This window comes from Sturnira hondurensis, unplaced genomic scaffold, assembly GCF_014824575.4.
Source record: "Sturnira hondurensis isolate 20B ecotype Veracruz unplaced genomic scaffold, ASM1482457v3 Scaffold0014745, whole genome shotgun sequence".
NCBI lineage: Eukaryota > Metazoa > Chordata > Mammalia > Chiroptera > Phyllostomidae > Sturnira > Sturnira hondurensis.
Window position 1 is genome coordinate 4271918 of NW_028087376.1, and position 22538 is coordinate 4294455.

Sequence of the window (22538 nt, forward strand, 5' to 3'; positions counted from 1 at the left end):
TACCATATGATCTCACCTATAAGTAGAACCTAATCAACAAAACAAATGAGCAAAACAGAAGCAGAGACTTGGAAATGAAGAACAAACTATCAGTGACCAGAGGAGCTAAGGGATGGGCAAAGTAAATAACAGGGCAGAGTAAAGGAACATGAATAGAGGATTCATGGGCACAGATAATGTGGGGGGATTGGCTACGAGAGAGGGGGAGGATGAAATGGGGGAGAGCAAGGGGAAACAGTTCAGCTATAAGCGAACAATTAACAAACAAACTGACAAACCAAATGATGAAAACTAAAAAAGCAAAAAGGGAATGAAAGAATTAAGGGCATTATAACTAACAGTATAAAGGTAACCACTAAAACAAAACTTTTGAAATACCAAAGAAAATATAAGGGTACAGTGAGAAAAGTAGAATGAAACAGAGAAAAATGAAATATATACAATAAATATATATAAAACAATGTGTAAGAATAGAGACCATACATGGTTGTATCAATAAATGTACACTAATATACTTACATATTTTTAATAATTCAACAACATATTATAGGAATTTAGCCAGCTGGTACACTGAAACAGATGGGTTCCTAGAACACTCACCCAGCGGGGGAGGCCTATACTACAAGGGGTTCATCCTCCAGAAGATAATTCCAGGTTTTTATGGGTCTCCCTTTGTACATACAATGGAATATTATCCAACCTTAAAAAGATAATTCTGCAATGTGCTACAACATGGATGTACTTGGAGAACATTAGGCTAGGTGAAATAAGCCAGTCACATAAATACAAATGTTACATGATTCCACTTACACGTGAGATACTTAGCGCAGTCAAAATCAGAGACACACAGAGGAGAGTGGTGGCTGCCAAGGGCTGGGAACAGAGGGAAATGGGAATTATTGGTTAACGGGTATAGAGTTTCAATTTAACAAAATGAAAAGAGTTATGGAGATAGATGGTGGTGATGGTTGCAAAACATTACAAACATATTTAATACCACTGAACTATATACTTAAAATGATTAAGATGGTAAATCGTATGTTACGTGCATTTTACTAAATTTTCATAGTAATAAAAATATTTTGGAAAAAACTTAATTGATATCAGTCTGGGAAGACAGGAGGTGGTAATAATCGGGAATAAATGCAGGGAATCATGAGATGTTAGGAATGTTCCATATCTTTATGTGGATGTACATATACATTTAGAAAACAATAAAAAATTATTTGAATGGTACGCTTAAGATTCATGCACTTGACATACTTTTTACTGCATGCATGTCCATTAACCAAAACAACAAAAAAGAAAGTCATGAAGACATTTCATCAAAAAAAAAAAAAAGTCCACATGGTTGATCCAAATGGTCAGAAAACATAAGTAAATATGTTCAGCCCCATTAGCTATCAAGTAAATGCCAATTAAACTATTGCTACAACCCTCACAAGACTGGCTAATACACTATTTGACTGATCAGCAAGCAGATTAATCAATATAGCATTTATAGAAGTACAAATTAGTACAACTATTTTGGAAAACTTTGATGTGTCTGCTAAGCTACAATACACAATTCTCACAAAAAGTTGCTTGGCTTCTTTTCTACTTTATTTCAGTCACATCCTCAGTGCAACAGGCACACCTGCAGTTCTCTTCTAAACCTTCTTAGGTTTGGCATCTCTCTTTTTTTCTGACCCTTGCACTCCCATTGCTCCTCCTAATTGTGAGTGTCTTAGGTCTTCCAAAGATTAGAGGCAGAGACTACTCCATAAGATAGTCTGTTTAATTGAAAGAAATGTAACAGATAGCACACTAATAGCTGAATTTCACTCTGAGGCATCTTGATAAATTTTGAGGTTTTATTAATGTGTGTGAAGGTCATGTCCTTGATTTGATCCTTGGCAGAAGACTGAGTTTTAATTGGACTTTTTCACTCAAAGCCTTTATCAATTTTATTTTTTAGAAGTTGGGATTAAAAAAACAACAGTGCTTCCCAACATTATTGTCCCTCTTAATTCCCTTTCATGTCAGTGTTTTAAAAAATGACAGTTATTTTCTGAGCTCTTTTTTTATTTAATGCCTTAGAAATGGAGCCACCACCACCAACGAGCACGCTACTGAAGTTCTGTGTTCTTGCCGCTCGTCCTGGGGCTACACATTTACCAAGTGCATAGTCTGCACCAAATGGAGATGGTTAAAAAAATCTAGTTCCAAAATAAACATTTAAACCTTTAGAAAAGTTGATTGGGCGACATCTGGTTAAGTCCCACTAACTAACACAGTTAGTAGTATAACAAGAGTAACACCAGATGTTAGAGAATTACTCAAAAATCAATCAACCACCCATTACCCCAATTCAGATCATATAAGCCTAGGAATTTAAATACAACTATGCAACATATTTTGGATCTCACAATATATCCTCTAGCAAAAGAACACTGGGTATTCTAGCTTTTAAACCTCAAATATAATTCAATAAGATACAGAAAGCAAAATGAATCTAGAATTTGAAGCAATTAAATGCTTTGTAGTTTTGTGTAAAATTCATGGGTGATAAAAGGCAGATAGACATACAAATATTTCCAGTGTAGGTACTTATTATATAAAAAGTCCACCAAATTGAATGAAACACTGCAAAGCCAACTGCATTACACCTTCCGTTTGCACTGCATGTGTAATTAAACTTATTAAAACAAAAATGTATAATTAAATCTTTTCACCATGTTCATAGGTCACCTCAAACAACTTGACCTACACAAGGCCTTTTTAGCCAACTCAACCTATCATTCAGAAATCAAAACTCTTCTGTCCCTGTAATACTTCATATATAGTAACAACTAAAGAGAAAAAAAAACTAGTAATAAAGAAACAGAAGTCTGTACTACACATTCAGAAAATTTTTTAAAAAGCTAATACTAGTTCTAAATATTATACTGTTTATAAAACATTCAAGGGAAACAAACAAAGAAACATACCTATTCTATCAAGAGACATTCTAGAAAGCAAAACGTTTCACCTGGAAGAAAATATTAAATTACTACGCAAATAGTAATTCCTTATTTAGTTTTAAAGAATATAAACTCTTATGTTTTATATGCTGATGAGATTTAACCACTCATTATTTATAGAGCAAAGTTTGTACCATCTAGATCCACCATGTATAAAATTTTAAATTGACCTTTCCTAGTCAATTAATTGAGGTCTTGTCATTTTCTACAGGTAAGTAATGTCTTCTGGATCTCACAGCACTAACTTTTAAATTCTGTGTCATTGTTCATAAAAAGACAGTAGACATCACTGAACAACTCAGACTAATGAGCTCTGAAAATTCTCTCCACCACAACAATGAGAACACTAGCAAAAACTGTCAGAATCAACTCTTTTAGAAGGCTAGAGATTAAACAAAAGCTTACAGCAACCCAGGGAATGATTATTCAAGAAAAAAAAAACAAGAAAATCTCCATAAGAACAATGAGCATGTAGAATTTTAATTTGCCCTTTCCCCTCTACAAGTCCCCCGCTCTACAGGAATCTTGAAAAACAATAGCCACAATTAAGTCTGGCAGTCCAATAAGTTGGAATTCTTTTAAGGCACCATTCCCAAAGAAAGGTCATTATTGGACATGACAGACTCCACATGTAAGGCTGTCATTATGTGAACTTACTCAGAACTCACAAGTACAAAAACGTTTTCCCCAAGAGAATTGTGAAGAAACAACCAGACAATTGTTGAACATGCTCTTAAACGTAACTTTTAAAACAACAATAAGAAAGCAAACAACCAAATTAAAAAACAGGCAAAAAATCTGAACAGATATACCTCACCAAAGAAGATATACAGAAGGCAAAAAAAGCCTGAGAATATGCTCAACATTATAATGCATTAGGTAACTGCAAATTAAATCAATGAAACACTACTACACACCTATAAGAATGCAAAAATCCAAAACACTGATAATATGAAATGCTGGCAAGTATGTGGAGCAACAAGGACTCTCATTCACTGCTGATGAAAATGAAAAATGGTACAATTGCTTTGGAAGATAGTTTGGCAGTTTTCAAAACTAAACATACTTCAACCATATAATCCATCTATGTAATAATAATAATAATAATAATAATAATAATAATAGGACTTCCGCCAAGATGGAGGCATAGGTGGAAACACTGTGCCTTCTCCCACAACCAAGTTTGAATACAACAAAGGTTTGGAGAACAAAGACACAGCCACAAAACAGAAAATTGAATTATACAGAAGTCCGACAACCACTAACCGTTCAACGGGGACGGTAAGAGGGGCGGAGCCAGCAGCGGAGCAGGGTCGGGCAGGACAGATCCCCAGACCTAGGTGCGCAAGTGACCGGGACCCAGTCAGGGTGCGGGCAGACTGACCGCGGTCGCACATTCGTGCACAGTGAGACGGACCACACAGGTCCCACGGGGCGAGGGCTGATGGCTGTGAAACACTTGCATGCAGTGGGACGAAACGCGTGGGCCCTGGTGACGGTGGCAGCTGCGGCACCTGTGGGGGCCCGTGGTAGGAGACAGTAGACGGGACACCATTGTTCCTCGTTGACCCCACCCCCACATACAGCGTCACAACCCAGCAACTTAGTTGCCCTCCTCTGGTGAAGACCTAGGGCTCCGATCCTGCTACGGAACAGGCACGAACAGCCCAAAAGATGGTGCAAGAAGAACTCAAAGTCCCAGAGCCAATATATCTAAGCGACCGAGAAATTGCCAGCCTCTCAGAAGCACACTTCAAGACAGTATTTATCAGGATGCTCACAGAACTGGTAGATTATAGTCACAGATTAGAGGAACATATGAAGGCTAAACTCATTGAAATGAAGGGAGATGTCCAGGAAACCAATAGCAATGGAAAGGAAACTGGGACTCAAATCAATGGAATGGACCAGAAGGAAGAACAAAACATCCGACCAGAAAGGAGTGAAGAAATGAGAATTCAAAAAAATGAGGAGAGGCTTAGGAACCTCCAGGACATCTTTAAACATTCCAACATCTGGATTATAGGGGTACCAGAAGGGGGAAAGAAACACCCATGAGTGGAACACTTATTTGAACAAATAATAAAGGAGAACTTCCCCAGTCTGGCAAAGGAAATAGACTTCCAGGAAATCCAGGAAGCTCAGAGAGTCCCAAAGAAGTTGGACCCAAGAAGGAACACACAAAGGCACATCATAATTACTTTAGCCAAGACTAAAATGAAGGAGAGAATCCTAGCAGCAGCAAGAGATAAGGGGACAGTCACCTACAAAGGAGTGCCCATCAGACTGTCAGCGAATTTCTCAAAAGAGACCTTCCAGGCAAGAAGGGGCTGGAGAGAAGTATTCCAAATCATGAAATCCAAAGACCTACAGCCAAGATTGCTTTATCCAGCAAAATGTTCATTTAGAATGGAAGGACAGATAAAGTGCTTCTCAGATAAGGTCAAGTCCAAGGAGTTCATCATCACCAAGCCCTTATTATATGAAATGTTAAAGGGACTTATCTAAGAAAAAGAAGATGAAAAATATGAACAGTGAAAGGACAGCAAACTCACAGTTATTAACAACCACACCTAAAACAAAAGCAAACCAAGAGGACAGCTAGATCAGGAGTGGAACCAGAGAAATGAAGAACACATGGAGGGTTAGCAACAGGGGGGTGGGAGGAGGAGAAGGGGGGAGAAGGTACAGAAAATAGCATAGACAGTAGGTAGAAAATAGACATGGGGGAGGGCAAGAATAGTGGGGGAAATATAGAATCTAAAGAACTTGAGACACGTGGTTATAAACTAAGGGGGGGAGAATGGTGGTGGATGGAGCGTGCGGGTGGAGGGGAATGAAGGGGGGGAATAGAACAACTGTAATGGTATAATCAATAAAATATATTAAAAAATAATAATAATAGTAACATCTTAATGAAATGGAGTTCATCCCAGCAATGACAAATAGGTTTCAGTTAAAAATCAATGTATTCTGCATTTTAGTAGAATAAAGGAAAAAAAAAACATTTGATCATCTCCGCTGATGCAGAAAAACATTTGGCAAAATACAACATTTGCTAGCGATAAGAACTCTCAGCAAAATAGGGAATGAAAGGGAATTTGCTCAACCTGACAAAGGACAACCATGAAAAAGCTACAGCTTTCATCATATTCATGGACACAGACTAAACATTTTTTTCCTCAAGGTTAGGAATAAGGCAAAGACGTACCCTTTTACTTCTATTAAGCATCAGACTGGAGGTCCTAGGTAGTGCAATATAGAAAATTAATTCATTAATAATCAAATAATAAAATTAAAGACATACATATTAGAAAATAAGAATAAAACATCACAGGTGTTAGAGTAACAGGAATTCTTATTCATTGTTGTTGAAAATACAAAATGGTATTTGCCACATTTAAAGAATGTTTGGCAGGGTTTTTTAATACAAAAGTAAGTATATTCTTTCCATACAATCCGGCATTTTGCAAATGTAAGTTAATAGTAAATTCTAACAAGGTCACAGAACTTTAGATTAATATATTGTCTATGGTCAATATATTGAAACTATGGTCTAACATAGTTTCAAGGTAATCCCAAAACGGAGTTCAGCAAACTTTTGTAGAGACTGACAAGTTGATTCTAAAATTAATATGGGAAAGGCCCAACAGTCACCAAAATGTCTCAGAGAAACATAAAGAGCTGGAGGAGTGACTACTAGTAAGTCTTACACACTTATAGAATTATTATACTTAACTTCAAAATAGTACATGGTGGCAGCACAATAGATAAGTCAGCAGAATAGTGAGTCCAGAAACAGAACAATGCACATAAGATTGACTGATTTGCAACAAAAGGTGCCAAGGTATTTCAGAACTGCCTTTAGCATTCCTTATAGTGAAGACCTGCTGGCAGAAAATTCCCTAGGTTTTTATTTATCCAAAACATTCTTTATTTGACCTTCATTCTCAAAAAATCTTTTTGCTGAAGAGAGAAGAAAAATTCAACAAGGATTTTTTTTTTTTACTCTCAATACTTCAAAGACACAGTTCCATTGGTATCTGGCCTGTTATTTATGAGCACCCCAAGGTAATTTATAATGTTTTGCTGTGTAAGTAATGTGTCATTTTACTCTAATTGCTTTCAACATAATCTCTTAATCTTGGTTTCAAACACTTTGATGATAACATCAAACCTTGCTGTCAGTTTTTGTATTTTCCTTGTTTTTCACTGTACATTTTAATCTGTAAATTTATCTTTCACCTAATTTGTAAATTTTCATTCATTGTCTCTTCTGCTTCTCCTCCTCTTCATCATCACTGTTGTTGTTATTATTATTACTACTACTTTGCTCCTTTCTCTCTACATCTGCTTCTGGGACTCTAATTAGGTGTATATTAGATATCTTTTTAAAAAAATGTATTTTATTGATTATGCTATTATAGTTGTCCCATTTTTCCCTCCTTATTCCCATGGGCCCTGCACAGCCCCTCCCCTCCACATCCCCCTCCTTTAGTTTACGTCCATGGGTCATACACATAAGTTCCTTGTCTTCTATATTTCCTATACTGTTCCTAACCTCCCCATCTAGTTTATACCTACCACTTATGGTATTTATTCCCTGTACCTTATCCCCCCTCTCCCCTTCCTACTTCCTTACTGATAACCCTCCATGTGATCTCCATTTGTGTGATTTTGTTCCTGTTCTAGTTGTTTGCTTAGTTTGTTTTGTTTTTTTTTTGGGTTCCGTTGTTAATAGTTGTGGGTTTGTTGTCATTTTACTGTTCATATTTTTTATCTTCTTTTTCTTAGATAAGCCCCTTTAACATTTCATATATTAAGTGCTCAGGGATAATGAACTCCTTTAACTTGACCTTATCTGGGGAGCACTTTATCTGCACTTCCATTCTAAATGATAGGTTTGTTGGATAGAGTAATCTCAGATGCAGGACCTCGCCCTTCATGACTTTGAATACTTCTTTCCAGACCCTTCTTGCCTACAAGGTTTCTTTTGAGAAGTCAGCTGATAGTCTTATGGGCACTCCTTTGTAGGTAACTGTTTCCTTTTTTCTTGCTGCTTTTAAGATTCTCTCCTTGTCTTTAACCTTGCCTAATGTAATTATGATGTGCCTTGGGGTGTTCCACCTTCTTTGGGACTCTCTGAGCTTCCTGGACTTCCTGGAATTCTATTTCCTTTGCCAGATTGGGGAAGTTCTCTTTTATTATTTGTTCAAATAAGTTTTCAATTTCTTGCTCTTCCTCTCCTCCTTCTGGTACCCCTATGATTCAGGTGTTGGAATGTTTAAAGATGCACTGGAGGCTCCTAAGCCTCTCCTCATTTTTTCCAATTATTGTTTCTTCATTCTGTTCTGACTGAATGTTTCTTCCTTCCTTCTGGTCTACACCATTGATTTGAGAGTCCCAGTTTCCTATGTTCATAAACATTGTACATAGAACAATGACGCCTCAGTCCCCTTCAAAGTAGGCACCTTGGGACCTCACACAGTTCTTCCAATTGCCATCAGGTGCTCTGTTGTATTTCCTGAATCTCATCAACAGTCTGAAATCTCTTCCCCTTCAAAGGTGATTTTAATTTTAGAAAAAGCCAGAAGTTGCAGAGTGTAAAATTTGGCCTGTAGGGGGCTAAGTCACCTGGCTGATTTGATGTTTCACCAGAAAACTCTGCATGAGATGTGAGGCATGAGCAGTAGTGTTATCATAATGAAGCTGCCAACCACCAAATTCCCATTGCTGTGGCCTTCTTGCTCATCCAGATAGTTTCTGCAGAGGAATGTTTAAGCTTAAAATGAAATTACTTGCTCAGGTATTTTTAATGCAACAACCATACAGTACACCTGTTTACTCAATGGCACCTACCACCCCCAGTGACTAGTACAGTGAAGTTGCATTGTTCACCCATGTGCTTTCCAGTCGACTCTCTTTGGCTGCCAGGTTACATGGATGTTGAGCAAACCATTCTCGATATATTAACAGTGGTTGGACTTTTCTGTAGTTCATATTTTCCTGTTTCTTTGTGTGTCTTTTTACTGTATCATGGACATTCTGAATTATGTTGTGGCCCTCTGAAGAATACTAATGCATTTGTTGTAACAATTAACTTGCCTGAAATCAAACATCAATTTGTTTTTCCTGTGATGGCCAGCAGTTGAAATTCGTGTTCAGATCTTTTAGATTTAGTGGGACTGCTTTAAAACTGTCTTATGTAAACCTAGTTCAGGGGTCAGGTGATGATATAACCAAATTTGTAAACAGAATTTAGAGCTCCCCCTTCGTGGATCTGTTATTTACTTACTCACTTTCTAGCTGCTGAGGTTATCCCAACTCTACCTTCTGACTGTTCAAGCTAGCAAGTCTGTTTAATATTCTGTTCAAGTTTTAGCTGCCTGGTATGGTATCTAATAGAGACTGCATCAGGGAAAATATGTGATAAACATGGGAAATTCACTCAGTGGCATTCTCCTTTTTCAAGCAGATATTCCCAGTTTCTACTTACTTTTGTTTGTTCTCCATTATACTGAAGTAGTTAAGTTTATTTTTTTGACAGATTATAATGGTTACTGCAGAAAGTTTGTTTAAATAGGTTGTATTCCTTCATTACCATAAGCAATCGTAATTCAACAGGGAAAAGGGAAAAACGTGCTGGAAGAATTCTAACCCTTCTCTCACATAAAAATCAGTACATAGTAGATCAGATAACTAAATATAAAAGCTAACTATAAATCAAAACAATAAAATCTTTGTGAACTTGAAGTAGAAAAAGATTTCTTAGATAAGACACAAAGTGCATGAATCATAAAATTAAATATGGATAAACGACATCATCAAAATTCCAAACTTTCACTCTTGAAAAGATATCATTAAGAAAACGAGAAGGAAAGTCTCAGACTAGAAGATATTCTGAACACGTAATCGACCAATTATTTTATATAGAATATATAAGGAACTTTTGTAACTCAAAAAGAAAAGAGAAGACATACAAGCTAGTTTTAAAATTGGCACAAAGATTGGGATATACACATCATGAAAGATACCTGAATAGCCAATAAGGAAACAAAAAGATGTTCAACATCATTAAATATCAGTAAAGTACATATTAAAACCACAATGAAATAGAAATATATACTCATTAGAATAGCTAAAATTTTAATGGTTGACAATTCCAAGTGTTACCAGGGATATGGAGAATTGAAACTCTCGTAAATTCCTAAAAAGAATGTAAAATCACACAAATATTTTGGAAAATAGTTTGACAATCTTGTACACAGTTGAACATACAATTACTGTTTGATCCAGTAATTCCACTTCCTAGATATTTACCCTTAGATTGTATACATATCTTCATTAGCAGCTTTACTCATGATAGCTTCAAACTGGAAATAACCCAAATGTCAATCAAAAAATCAATGAAAAAATGGTAAAATATAGATACATATAGGTATATAGAAACAGTACAATACCGAAACCCACCAAAATATGAGTTAATGTCAAAAATATAATACTGAGGAAAAACAGCCAGATACAAAACAGTATATAATGTATAATTTCACTTATATGACATTAGAAAAAAGTTGAAACTAATCTATGAAGCTAAGAAGTACAATAGTGGTTGCCTAGAGTTGGAGATGAAGGGATGGAAAATGACTGAAAATGGGCAAAAGAATTTACTGGGGTAAAAGGAGAGGATATCGATCAAGAATTTTACAGAACTGGTAAAAGACACATTATAACAATATCTAAACCTAGACATAACATATTAAATCTATTGGAAATTAAAAAGGGAAAATCTTAAAAAGAATAAAAAGGAAATTCTCTCTATAAATATAAAACTAAGTTTGATAGCTAACTTCCAACCAAAACAGTAGTGACCAGAAGATAGTGGAATTATAATATCCTCAAAGGGATGGGAAAATTGAACTGTCAATCCATGACTGGCGACTATCCTTCACCAATGAAGGTGAAATAAAGACTCTTTCAGGTGTGCAAAATCTTATGAGAATTTGTCATCAATAAATCTACATTACAATAAACAGTAAAGGACATTCTTTAGGCAGAAGAAAAATAATCCAGTGAAAAGTAGGGGACACAGGAAAGGGTGAAAAGTCACAAAAAGTATAATTCTAAAAGGATAAAACAATAATGATACTGTCTTAGGAGATTTGAAATACCTAGAAAATTAAAATACAAAATACTAAAATATAACAGTGAGTAAATGTAAATAGTAGAATTTGATAAATCAAGGATACAGAACAGAGAGAGAAAATCCATTTTTAAAAAATCAAAGAGAAGACAAGAAAAAAACAGAATGAAGTGGTAATGAGAAAATAATAAAATGGCAAACATCAACAAATATATTAGTAATTATATTAAATAAAAAAGGGCCAAAATGCAGGGGTCTGATTTCTAACCACTTGACTCTTAAAAACTCCAAGACCTCACCTCAAAGTGCGTGCCTCTAAAACTCAAATCCCTGATTACTGCGACCGATCTTTAGAACTCTTTATCCTCAGTACAGATAGGCTTACTGTTCATATATACATTGTTTTAAGAGAGGATTTGAGGTTATCTTTTCCTTCATTTTGCAGGAACAAGAAATCTCACCTATTTTTACTTTCTGAAAAAATAAAACTTGGGATTTAAGATATTTGGGGGTATAATTTATCTTATATTACCTCAATTTTCATTACAATCTTATATTTCTAAGATTTTATTTTTGTTTTAGGTGAAACTAGATTTATTTCCTACCACAATATTGGAGACATTTTTATTAATAATAATTTTACTTAATGTTCTTCATTAAACATTTTATACTCTTCTAGAAAAAATATGATAAGGAAAGGGGATCTCTATGTACATGTGATTGTTTTAAGTTTCTAATATCTGTCTCTTTGAAAGGAAATATCTCCTCATTATTATAAAAAGGTTCTATGTATGCTCTTAGAAGTTACTTTCATTGTGGAGCTTTCCAATGCTCTGTAATCTGAAGAAGCTTATAGTGATTTTTATATATCATTCTAGATGTGTCTTCATAGGTATAGAACCAAAGGGCATCCTCTCTAAGTTAAAAATTACCTGTAATTTATTTTCTTAGTGAAGGTGAGAACAATACTGGTAAACTGGTAAACAATATAGTAAACTGTGTTATCTTCATAGAATAAAAATTTAGAACACCTATCTTTATGTCTATAGCAGCTACAAGACACTTCTTACATGGGTCCAACTTCAGAACACATCATTAAAATGTTCACATTCACTCTTCCATTATCCAGCAGGTCTTAAGTTCACAATCTCATAGAACTGTTAATCACCACAATTTAATGCCCAAACTCCTATTGTTTCCTTCAGCCTCTAGGGACATGCTGAATGAAGTCTTTTTCCTTTTATTTTTTTTTTGAGGGTGCTGTTTTTTCCTTTTAATAAGTCAGTTTTCCAGAAACCTTAGTCCCTCATCTATAAAAGACGGATAGATAATACTACCTAGCACAGCACATAGTGATCAAAAGTAACATTGAGTTTAACTGTAAGATGACGATAAATGTTAGTTATTGCTGTTGTTACTATTATTCCCACTTACTATTTTTCCCAGCCATGATAATTGCTTTTGAGTATACATCCTAGCTACAATAACTGCTCTTGAGAGTAAGAGCAAATAACTAGCATAAGCCTCTCTAAGGAATCTTGAGGATCCCACAACACAGTGGGAGCAGGAGATGGGCTGAATGGAGGAGGGTAAAGAGGGAAAAATGGGACAACTGTAATAGAATAAACGAGAATTTTTTTTGAAAAAAGGAAACCACTATAAGGTATGTCTGCCATAGGCTGCCTCTACACTGCCACAGAAACAGGTCTCAGTTTGGTTGTTATTCCTTGTTTCCCTAAAGCTATCAACAACTCTTGAGCCTTTTTTCCTTCAGGATTGACTACAGAATAGTACACATATGCCCAAGTGTTTCTTTTGTTTTGTTTTAAATTTATATGCCACCAAGAAAATCCTAGTAGTAGTTTTTATTTTAAGTATTTATTTTTAAAATAAAAGATTTATTGAGATACAATTCACAAAATTGTAAAATTATAAAATAATTATAAAATACAATTATAATATAATACAATATAATTATAAAATACAATTACCCCATCTAATATTTTAGAACATTTTTATCTATTTTATTGTTTTAAGTATTTTATTTCTAATTGCTGTAGGGAACTAGGCAGTGCCTAACAAAAGTAATGAAGAAATAGAACGTATTCATTTCCTAGGACAGCAGTAACACATTAGCACAAAAATGGGTGGTTTAAAACAACAGAAATTTACTCTCTCATCATTCTGGCAACTATAAGTCTGCAATCAAGGTGTCAGCAGAGCCATGCTCCTTTGGGAGAGTCTAGAAAAGGATCCCCACTTCCCTCTTCTAGGTTCTAGTGGTTGCCAATAATACTTACTGTTTTTAGGCTTGCAGCTGCATAACTCAAATTTTTGCCTCCATCATCACAGGGCCAGAATGTTCTGCTCTCAGTGTCTCTATCTAAATCTAAATCTCCTTCTTCTTTCTTTTATAAAGACCTACCCTAATCCAGCATGATCTCATTTTTAACTTGGATTACATCTGCACAGACCGTATTTCAAAATAAGATCACATTCACAAGAACCTAGTAGCAGCACTTGAGTGAATCTTTGTGGAGGACACAGTTCAACCCACACCAGAGAATATCTCTAAATTTAAGAAGTATCTCTATACCCATGTTTCATTTAAAATGGAAGGGCAGATAAAGTGCTTCTCCAATGAGGTCAAGTTGAAGGAGTTCATCATTACCAAGCCCTTTCTACATGAAATGTTAAAGGGACTTATCTAAGAAAAAGAAGATAAAAAACATGTACAGTAAAATGACAGTAAACTCACAATGAAAACAAAACAAACTAAGCAAACAACTAGAACACGAACAGAACCGCAGAAATGGAGAAAACATGGAGGGTTAGCAACAGGGGAGTGGGAGGAGGAGAGAGGGGGGAAAAGGTACAGAGAATAAGTAGCATAGATGATAGAAAATAGACAGGGGGAGGGCAAGAATAGTATGGGAAATGGACATGAACTAAAGGGGGGAATGTGGGTGGCAGAGGGTGTGCAGGGTGGAGGGGAGTGAAGGGGGGAAATGGGACAACCATAATAGCATAATCAATAAAGTGTATTTTTTTAAAGATTTTATTTATTTATTTTTAGACAGAGGAGAAGGGAAGGAGAGAGGGAGAGAAATATCAATGTATGATTGCCTCTCCTGCATCCCCTGCTGGGAACTGGCCTGCAACCCAGGCATATGCCGACTGGGAGTTGAACCACGATCCTTTGTTTCACAGGCCCATGCTCAATCCACTGAACTACGCTAGCCAGGGCAATACAAAATGTATTTTTAAAAAAGATGATACACCCATGTTCTGCAGGTCTGGGTTTCCAGACATCTCTCAGGTCTCCTGTTTTCTTCATCTATTTTTGCAGGTAGTATTTGTAAGATGACCCTAGCCCTCTGAACTTACAACTCCTATAGAACCCTCTCTTTACAAAAATTTCTCTTTCTAGGTAACAGGTATCATGGGGTATAATTAGAATAAATCGAAATCTTTATAAATTCCTGATACCAGAATGGGGTCTGTTATCATTAAACTAAAAACCATTCAAGTACCTTCTTTTTTCAGTTGTGTAATCTATTTCTCTAGGGACCTCCTGACTAGGTGATTACCTTTTAACTGAGCTCCTATGCCATGCAAGAAAGACCTCCTTATGGCTTTTTCTCACACCCACATCCTTATGTTTTCCTCCCTCTGAGACTATTTTATATCATTTCAGAAATCTCCTAGATGGCATTGATTTGACTTCTGAAAGTAGCACCACTTTGCAAAATATGCATTAGTGAAATTGCTTCCAAGTTATCATGCTTTACATTTTTGCTTCATATAGTATTCCCAAAGGAAACCACAACTTCTTTAAAAGAAGTTACATGATTATGACTTCATGTATGCAAATCAGTCCTCTCCCAACACTGTTTTCTCAATTTGGTTCTGACCTGTCCTCAATTCTACATTTGATGTGCTCTTTTGTAAGTAAAAACATATTAGCTCATTTATCATTTTCAGGTTCCTCCTCCATTTTGTTCTATCCTTCATATTTTCTTATAAAAATAACTTGAAATATTCTGAAAAATAAAATAAGACTAACTTCTGTATACCTATCATACAGAAAAGAAATACCACACTACTAAATATAGTTTAAGTACCCTATGAATTCTTTAGTGACATTCTTCCTCTCTTCCCCTACTGCAAGTATATTCCACAAGTCATCTCTACAACTAATTACTATGTGGAAGCTGATGTTTATGATTACCATGCATTTTTATATTTTTACTAAATTATATAGTACTCTATGTATTTTTAAACTTTAATTCTGTATTATACCCATTACAGAGCCCTCTGCAATCTTTTCCCCTTCACATTATGATTATGAGAGTCACCATACTGATGCACATTTCTCTGACTCATGATTTTAATAGCTTCTTTAGTTTTTCATTCTGAGAATATCACAACCATGGTTATAATCATTCTCCTGATGGACACTGAGTTAGTTTCCATGTTTTTGCAGTTATAAATAATGCTGTTTGAACAATCCATAAGTGATTCAGTAGTGGGTTTTTTCAAACAGTTTATTGAAATATGCCACATGTATGATATGTGATCTATTCATATATAGTATGTGACATGTTCACATACCATAAATGAACATTTTTATAATGTACAATTCCGTAGGGTCTTTTTTATTAGATTTTATTTACTTATTTTTACTTAGTCATCAGAGAAATGCAATTAAAATCACAATGAGTCATCAATACACACTTACTGGAATAGTTAAATTTTAAACTATTAACAACACCAAGAACTGATGTGAATATAGAATAACCAAAAATGTCACATGCTGCTGATAGTAAAACAAATGAAATAACTTTGGAAAAAAGTTTGGCATGATTTTATGAAGTTAAGACTATACTTATCATATGACTTAGCAGTCTCACCCTTGGGTAGTCAGTCACCCAGCAAAATAAAAATCTATGACCACACAAAGGTCTGTAGGCAAATGTTTATAGCAGCTTTATTGTCAACAGTTAAAATCTGCAAACAACCAAATGTCCCTTAACTAGTGAATGGATAAACAAATCTTGGTACATACATCTAAGGAAATTCTACTCACACACAAAAAGGAATAAACCAATGATATGTTCAACACATGCATTAACCTTAAATGGATTATGCTAAGTGAAAGAAGCCAGATGCAAAAGGCTAAATACTATAAGATTCCATTAAAACGATGCTCTCAAATTTTAACCCTTATAATGGAGATATCATCAGATCAGTGGCTGGTAGAGGCTAGTGGTAGGGTGTCAGAGAATTGATGATAAAGGAGCATGAGAACTTTATAGACTTACAGATGAACTGTATATCTTGATTACAGTAGTAGTTCACAACTGTTTTATATTTGTCTGAACTCATAGAACTATATTCCTAAAAAGGAAGAATTTTACCATGTGTAAATTAAGCCTCAATACAACAGACTTTCAACAAAAGAAGGAACCAGGGAAAAAAAAGACATTACACACAGAACAAAGGATGACTCCAAATATCTAACTAAAAACAACACAAGACAGAATACGATGGAACATTGATGTGCTAAAAAACTAAATTATATATCTACTTTAAAAATAAATTTTTCAAAAATGGAAGTTAAGTAAAAACATTTTCAAGTAAATACACAGAATCCATTACCATTTTGCTTATATCACTTAGGGGTGGGGGGAAAATGGAGACAACTGTACTTGAACAACAATAAAAAAAGAAATCATCGCATTATACTCCTTGAGTACATTGATTTTTACTTGTCAATTAAACATCAATAAAGCTGAAAGAAAAGAACAAAAACTGTAGATAACACTTACTCATTAATCTGCATGCAAATATTGTAAATAAAATGTTAACAAAGCAAAAAAAAATCCATCACTAACAAGCCATACTACAAGCAATGTTAAAGGAAGTTCTTCATACTGACGAAAAATTAAGAGCATTGGATCTACAAGACGAAACAGAGCACCAGAAATGGTAAGACACAGGCAAATAGAATTTACTTTCATTATCTTGATTTCATTAAAATTTACTCACAAAGAAAATGCCAGGACTAAGTGTACAGGTGTATTCTATCAAACACAAACGAATACAGTAAGTTCTCACTTAACATTGTCAATAGCTTCTGCAACTTTAAGCAAAAAGATGAAACAATTTTACCATAGGCTAATTGATATAAACAAGAGCGAAGTTGCTATGGCACCTCATCAATGTTATTAACAAAAGAAGCTTATTTGAGGACCTGCCATAATGCCAATTCTATACAACTCTTTCAGGAAATAGAGAATACAACACATCTCAGGTCATATAAAGTAAAGAAGTCAGCCAACATTGAAAGACTTGAGAATAATCGGGTTGTATTATGTTCATGGACAGAAAGACTGAATACTGTAAAGATGATAATTCTTCCCAAACTAATCTGTATATTTAAAGCAATTCCTATCAAAACTTCAAAAATATTTTGTATGGTATTTAAATGAGTTTATTAATAAACTCATCATGAGAAATTCATATGGAGGATCTAAGGGCCAAGAATAACTTAAGGCAAAAGAACAACTTTTAAGGAGTAAGGGGGCTAATTTAACCTATTGGATATTGTCTTATTTTAGAGCTAAAGTAATTAAAACACTGTGTAAAACAAGTGAGACAGATTAGAAAAGGCCAAACACAAAAGCAAACACATGGAAACCATATGGGACAAATATGACATGCCCATATATGACATGCCCATATGACATGCCCATCCTTTAAGTGAGGAAAGGATGTGCTAATCCAAGAGCTGAGCAGCTTCTATGAAGGACAAGAATAGTGATGTTTTAGGCTTTGAGCCCATATATTCTGTCACAACCACTCAACTGGATATCGTAGCACAAAAGCAGCCAGATGACAGGTAAACAAATGGATGTGGCTCTGTTCTTATATAACTTGATTTACAAAACAGGTGGTGGCCCAGATTTGGCCCATGGACCATAGCCTTTCCAAATAGGAACACAATGATGAACAAAAAAATGTAGTTAAAGCCACTCCTCACATCTTACACAAAACTAAGTTTCAGGTAAGCTATAGCGCTAACATGAGAAAAGTAATGCTTGAAAGAGTTCAGAAGACAATGTAGATTATATTCAGGACAGGCTAGTAGAGTTTCACATTAAAAATTGCTTTGATATAAAACATTTAAATGATTAAGGAACATAAATTATTTTAACTCTTCATGTTGATCAAGAATCTCTATTTTTATGTTAATTCAAAAAGACCCCGATACAAAAATCTTAATTTACTTCTTGTATGTCTGTGCCCCTATACTACCCTTATCTTTGAATGAACTTCTTATAACTTTAGAAAGTATTTCAGTGAGTTAAAATTCATAAACCAGTGTTCATTTGAAAGCTTTGCTACTGCTATTAACACAACTGAGCCTTCTGAATCTCCACTCCTTCAGAACAATTCTTGAAACAACTCAGAAATTAAATGACATTTTTTAAAAGTAAAAACACTGTCCTAGTCTTGCTGCTAAACTATTTCTCTAAAACAAAAACTCCAGAACTAGCCTGGGGTCCTCCAGATGTCCATAGTCCAAAGTGGACTCTAAAACTCTCTGAAATTTATATCAAATTTTTGTTATGTGTCATATGCTATACAAGAGCTCCAAGGTTTTTCTTGTTTCTTAAAGGGAATTATGACCCTCTAAAAAGTTAAGAACCTCTGTTCTAGAGGCTGCATGTATAAAAAAATCAAGTCGGATTATCAAATTGAAAAGAAAAGAGAGGTTTTCATAGTCATAGACAGGGGATGTGGGGCAAACTGTCTGTGTGTACAACACTCCTGAAATGGTCGTGAATCTTAATTTGAAATTAAATGCATTGGGGGTGGAGGGAAGTCATATCATAACAGAGAAGCTAAAGGTTAGTTTCAATCAGTAGTTGCTTTTATGTTTCGCATCACGCCTTGAAGTCTGTATTCCGACAGACCTATTGGCTTTATTCTGTTTCAAGGGCTGGACAGTATTCGTAAACCCAATATAAAAGATGTATCAGTAGGGTCCGACTAAGAACAATATAATCACGTTTCCTATGAATCATCATCAATTAGAATTAGCAGCTGTAGCTTACTTTTCTGTAGCGCTTTAAAGCGCTCTCTTTTGCTGCTTTGCACATGACCTTCGCTATGCCCCAGGCGGGAAGAGTAGGTAGGACTGCAGCAACCTCCTTCTTGGTAGAGAACGTTCTGGACTCACGCTCACCGGGTTTCTCAGGAGGCATTTTTGCACACTGCCAAGTGCCGATACAAAGTTTCTGCGAATGTTGGTGATGGGGTCGAGAGTGTAATTATGAATGGATCAGTGGGGGGTAAAACGTACTTGGGGGAGGTGTAAGCACGTCGGAGCTGAAGTGTTGCTTCTGGGAAGGGAAGGAAACTGGGGAGATACTGTTTGTGAAAGAAGATAGCGACAGGAGAAGCTTTCCTTCTCCTGACAACAAAAAGGAACAAAAGGGGCAACAAAAGGAAGGCGGAAGTGCAATCTCTGAGATGCGAGGGAAAAGACAAACCGAAGATCGTGGAGGCTGAGAATGGGCGATCAGAGGACCTGCCTCAGGCCAGTGGAGCAGCCCGGCTGAAGTCCCCCATCTGGAGGAGGCCTGCTTGACTGAGTGCCCCTCCGCCAACAGCCGCCCTTTTCGTCATTCTCCCCTCAAGGCTGCTCACCACCGTGATTGCTGGCTCCTGCAAGTCGCCCACTCCGTTCCGCACCTCGTGAACCCTACGCGCCACAAGTTCAAATAGGAGTTCCAGAGCTTCGCCTTCCCGACTGCCTCCCACAATGAAGGACGGATGGGCCAATCGAAACCCGGCCGGCCCCTGACGTCCGAAGGCAATGGGCGTGGTGAAGGGGGTGGGACTTGCAACGTCACCGAGACGGCGGCTTCCGAGTGGGCGGGCCAAGGTGACCGGAAGGCGAGACTCCGCGGGAAAAGCAGTGTTGCTAAGTGGACGAAGCGTTCTGGGGCTGAGTCCTTTTCCAGTACAGTAACCGCGGACCTGTGTTTGGGTCAAGCCACCCGCCTCCGTTTCCTTTATTTTTCTCTCCCAACAAAAGATTTTCCTGTCCAGTTATAAAGTTCAAGTTGTTTCCCTAAGGTAAGCGTGTGGTAACACCAGGCCCTCGTTATATAGGGGTTACAGAAACTCTGGACCACTTTGTTACAGAAGGAATGGGTACTAAAAAAAGAAGGCGAGAATTTGGATATTTATACAGTCAGTAACCTCTTACCGTGTGAATATTTTACTGCACTGGACACATTTTTTTTTAGTTTTTAAGCATTTGATACAAGGAGTTACGATTAAGTTTAAAAGTCTGGTTCCTTCTGACTCCCAGATTCCATGTGTACCGGGCAATGGACAGAGAGAGACCTGAATTTTAGTTTGCTGTACAGCCCGCAAGCTTCTCTGACATAAATTCTTAATCTCCCATAAATCTGAAGGTAAATGGTTAAGATAGGCAGGTGCGTTGAGGCCAATTTCAAGAATCAAGCTAATTCAGCTGAGTTTCTTGTTTCTTCCAGAGAATCAGTTTAATCTAAAATAATTGAAACCAGTTGATAGTAAGCATAGCTACTTTGTATCAACGTGTATGGCATTTGATGATGATCTCACATTTTTCTTATTTAGGAAAGAAACATTTAAATAATAGAGAAAGGCTTTCTAGAGACATAATTATTTTCAAAAAAATCTTACAGCATGAAAACACAATCTTTGAATCACAGAAGTCCTTGTTAAATGCTTGTCACCAAAATCTCAAAGACAATTTCAGCAAAACTTATCTGCTTATCAAGAAGATTTTATTCCTCTAGAGTTAGAGGAATAGAAGGGCTAGGAAGCATTTATGAAAACTTAGGTAGGTATATGATTAGGTTCCTGACAAACCCTGCCTTAAAATTTTGTCTTCAGAACTCCCTGCTAATGAGCACTTTTGTCGCAGCTTGGATGAAACATTCTGATAACTGCTAATCCTGAAGGTTAGAAATTTCATTAAATAAAAAAATCAAATACATTAGAATACTTAGGTATAAAACATTAATGAAATGAGTAATTCATTCTTCAGAAGAAGAGGCACTTAAGAAAACACAGGCCAGTTGCATTGTGGAGATAGATAACTGAGATTTGATAAATAGGCAAGATAGCAAAAATGGCCAGGATTTCAAAAGAGAATAGCCCATGGACTGCTTACTGCCTTCATAGACCATCTGAAAATAATACTAACTCTCAGCAGAAGCCAAAGAGGCCTTAGAGATGAACCAGAGTATCCTTTAGATGTCAGTGTTGTACTGAACAAAGTCAGTTGCATTGTTATTTATGTGGCAGGAACAAAAAATACCTACATTTTATAAGGACTTAGTCAGTGATTTGAAAATACTTAGGAATGTTAGAGCTGGGAAAGGAGACTTGCACCTAAGTTAGATGTGCTTGGGGAAAAAATATTCCCTCCTGTAGTAGACATATACTTTGTATACTTTATTCCTCTCACCTAGATCCCCTCTGACTAGATAAATCTTACCTATCTTTGAAGACCCAGGTAAAATTTTGAAGTTTTTGAGATGTAGTCCGTAGTCCTTTCTCTCCCTCCAGATCACATATAGAATTATAAATATATTCTTTACTTGGTATTTTTGCTTTAGGCCTTGTAATGTTTCTTATCATTTATGTTGATGAATGTATCTTACATATAGTTTGCCTCATCTACTGGGTTCTGGGCTGCTTAGAACTGTGTTCTCCACTGTACCTGGCAGAATGACTTGAACCTTGTAAATATATTTTTTCTTTTTTAAATATATTTTATTGATTATGCTATTACAGTTGTCCCACTTTTTTTTCTCCCCTTTATCATCCCTCCACCCTGCAGCATTCCCCTCCCTTAGTTCTTTTCATGGGTTGTACATAAAACTCCAAACAATAAAATGTAAACATAATTTTGATGTAAAATGCCTAAGTATATTGTTAAATATAATTGAGAGCTGTATTAGTTCGCTAGGGCTGCCATAACAAAGTAACAGATTGAGCAGTTTAAACAAAAGAAATTTATTTTCTCACAATTCTAGAGTTTGGAAGTCCAAGATCAAGATGTTGGCAGAGTTGATGTTACTCTGAGGTCTCTCATTGCCTTGTAGACAGCCACATTCTGCCTTCGACTTCATGTGGTCTTTCCTGTGTACACATACACATCTATGCCCAAATGCCTTCTTATAAGGACACCAGTTATACTGGATGAGGGCCCATCCTAAAACCTCGGTTTAACTTAATTCCCTCTTTAAGGACCTTGTTTCCAAATACAGTTGCACTCTGAGGTACTGGGGAATTAGGACTTCAACATGAATTTTAGGGGGAAC

The 22538-nt window shown here is 36.1% G+C and overlaps 1 long non-coding RNA gene across 1 annotated transcript in view; it reads left to right on the plus strand.

The window, feature by feature from the left end:
* Positions 1–20124: 20124 nt before the first annotated feature.
* LOC118999263 (uncharacterized) overlaps positions 20125–22538 on the plus strand; it is a 92277-nt gene continuing 89863 nt past the window's right edge. The window contains exon 1 of the long non-coding RNA XR_005069071.1: positions 20125–20292. This is a non-coding gene — a long non-coding RNA (uncharacterized LOC118999263). The remainder of the gene's footprint in view (positions 20293–22538) is intronic.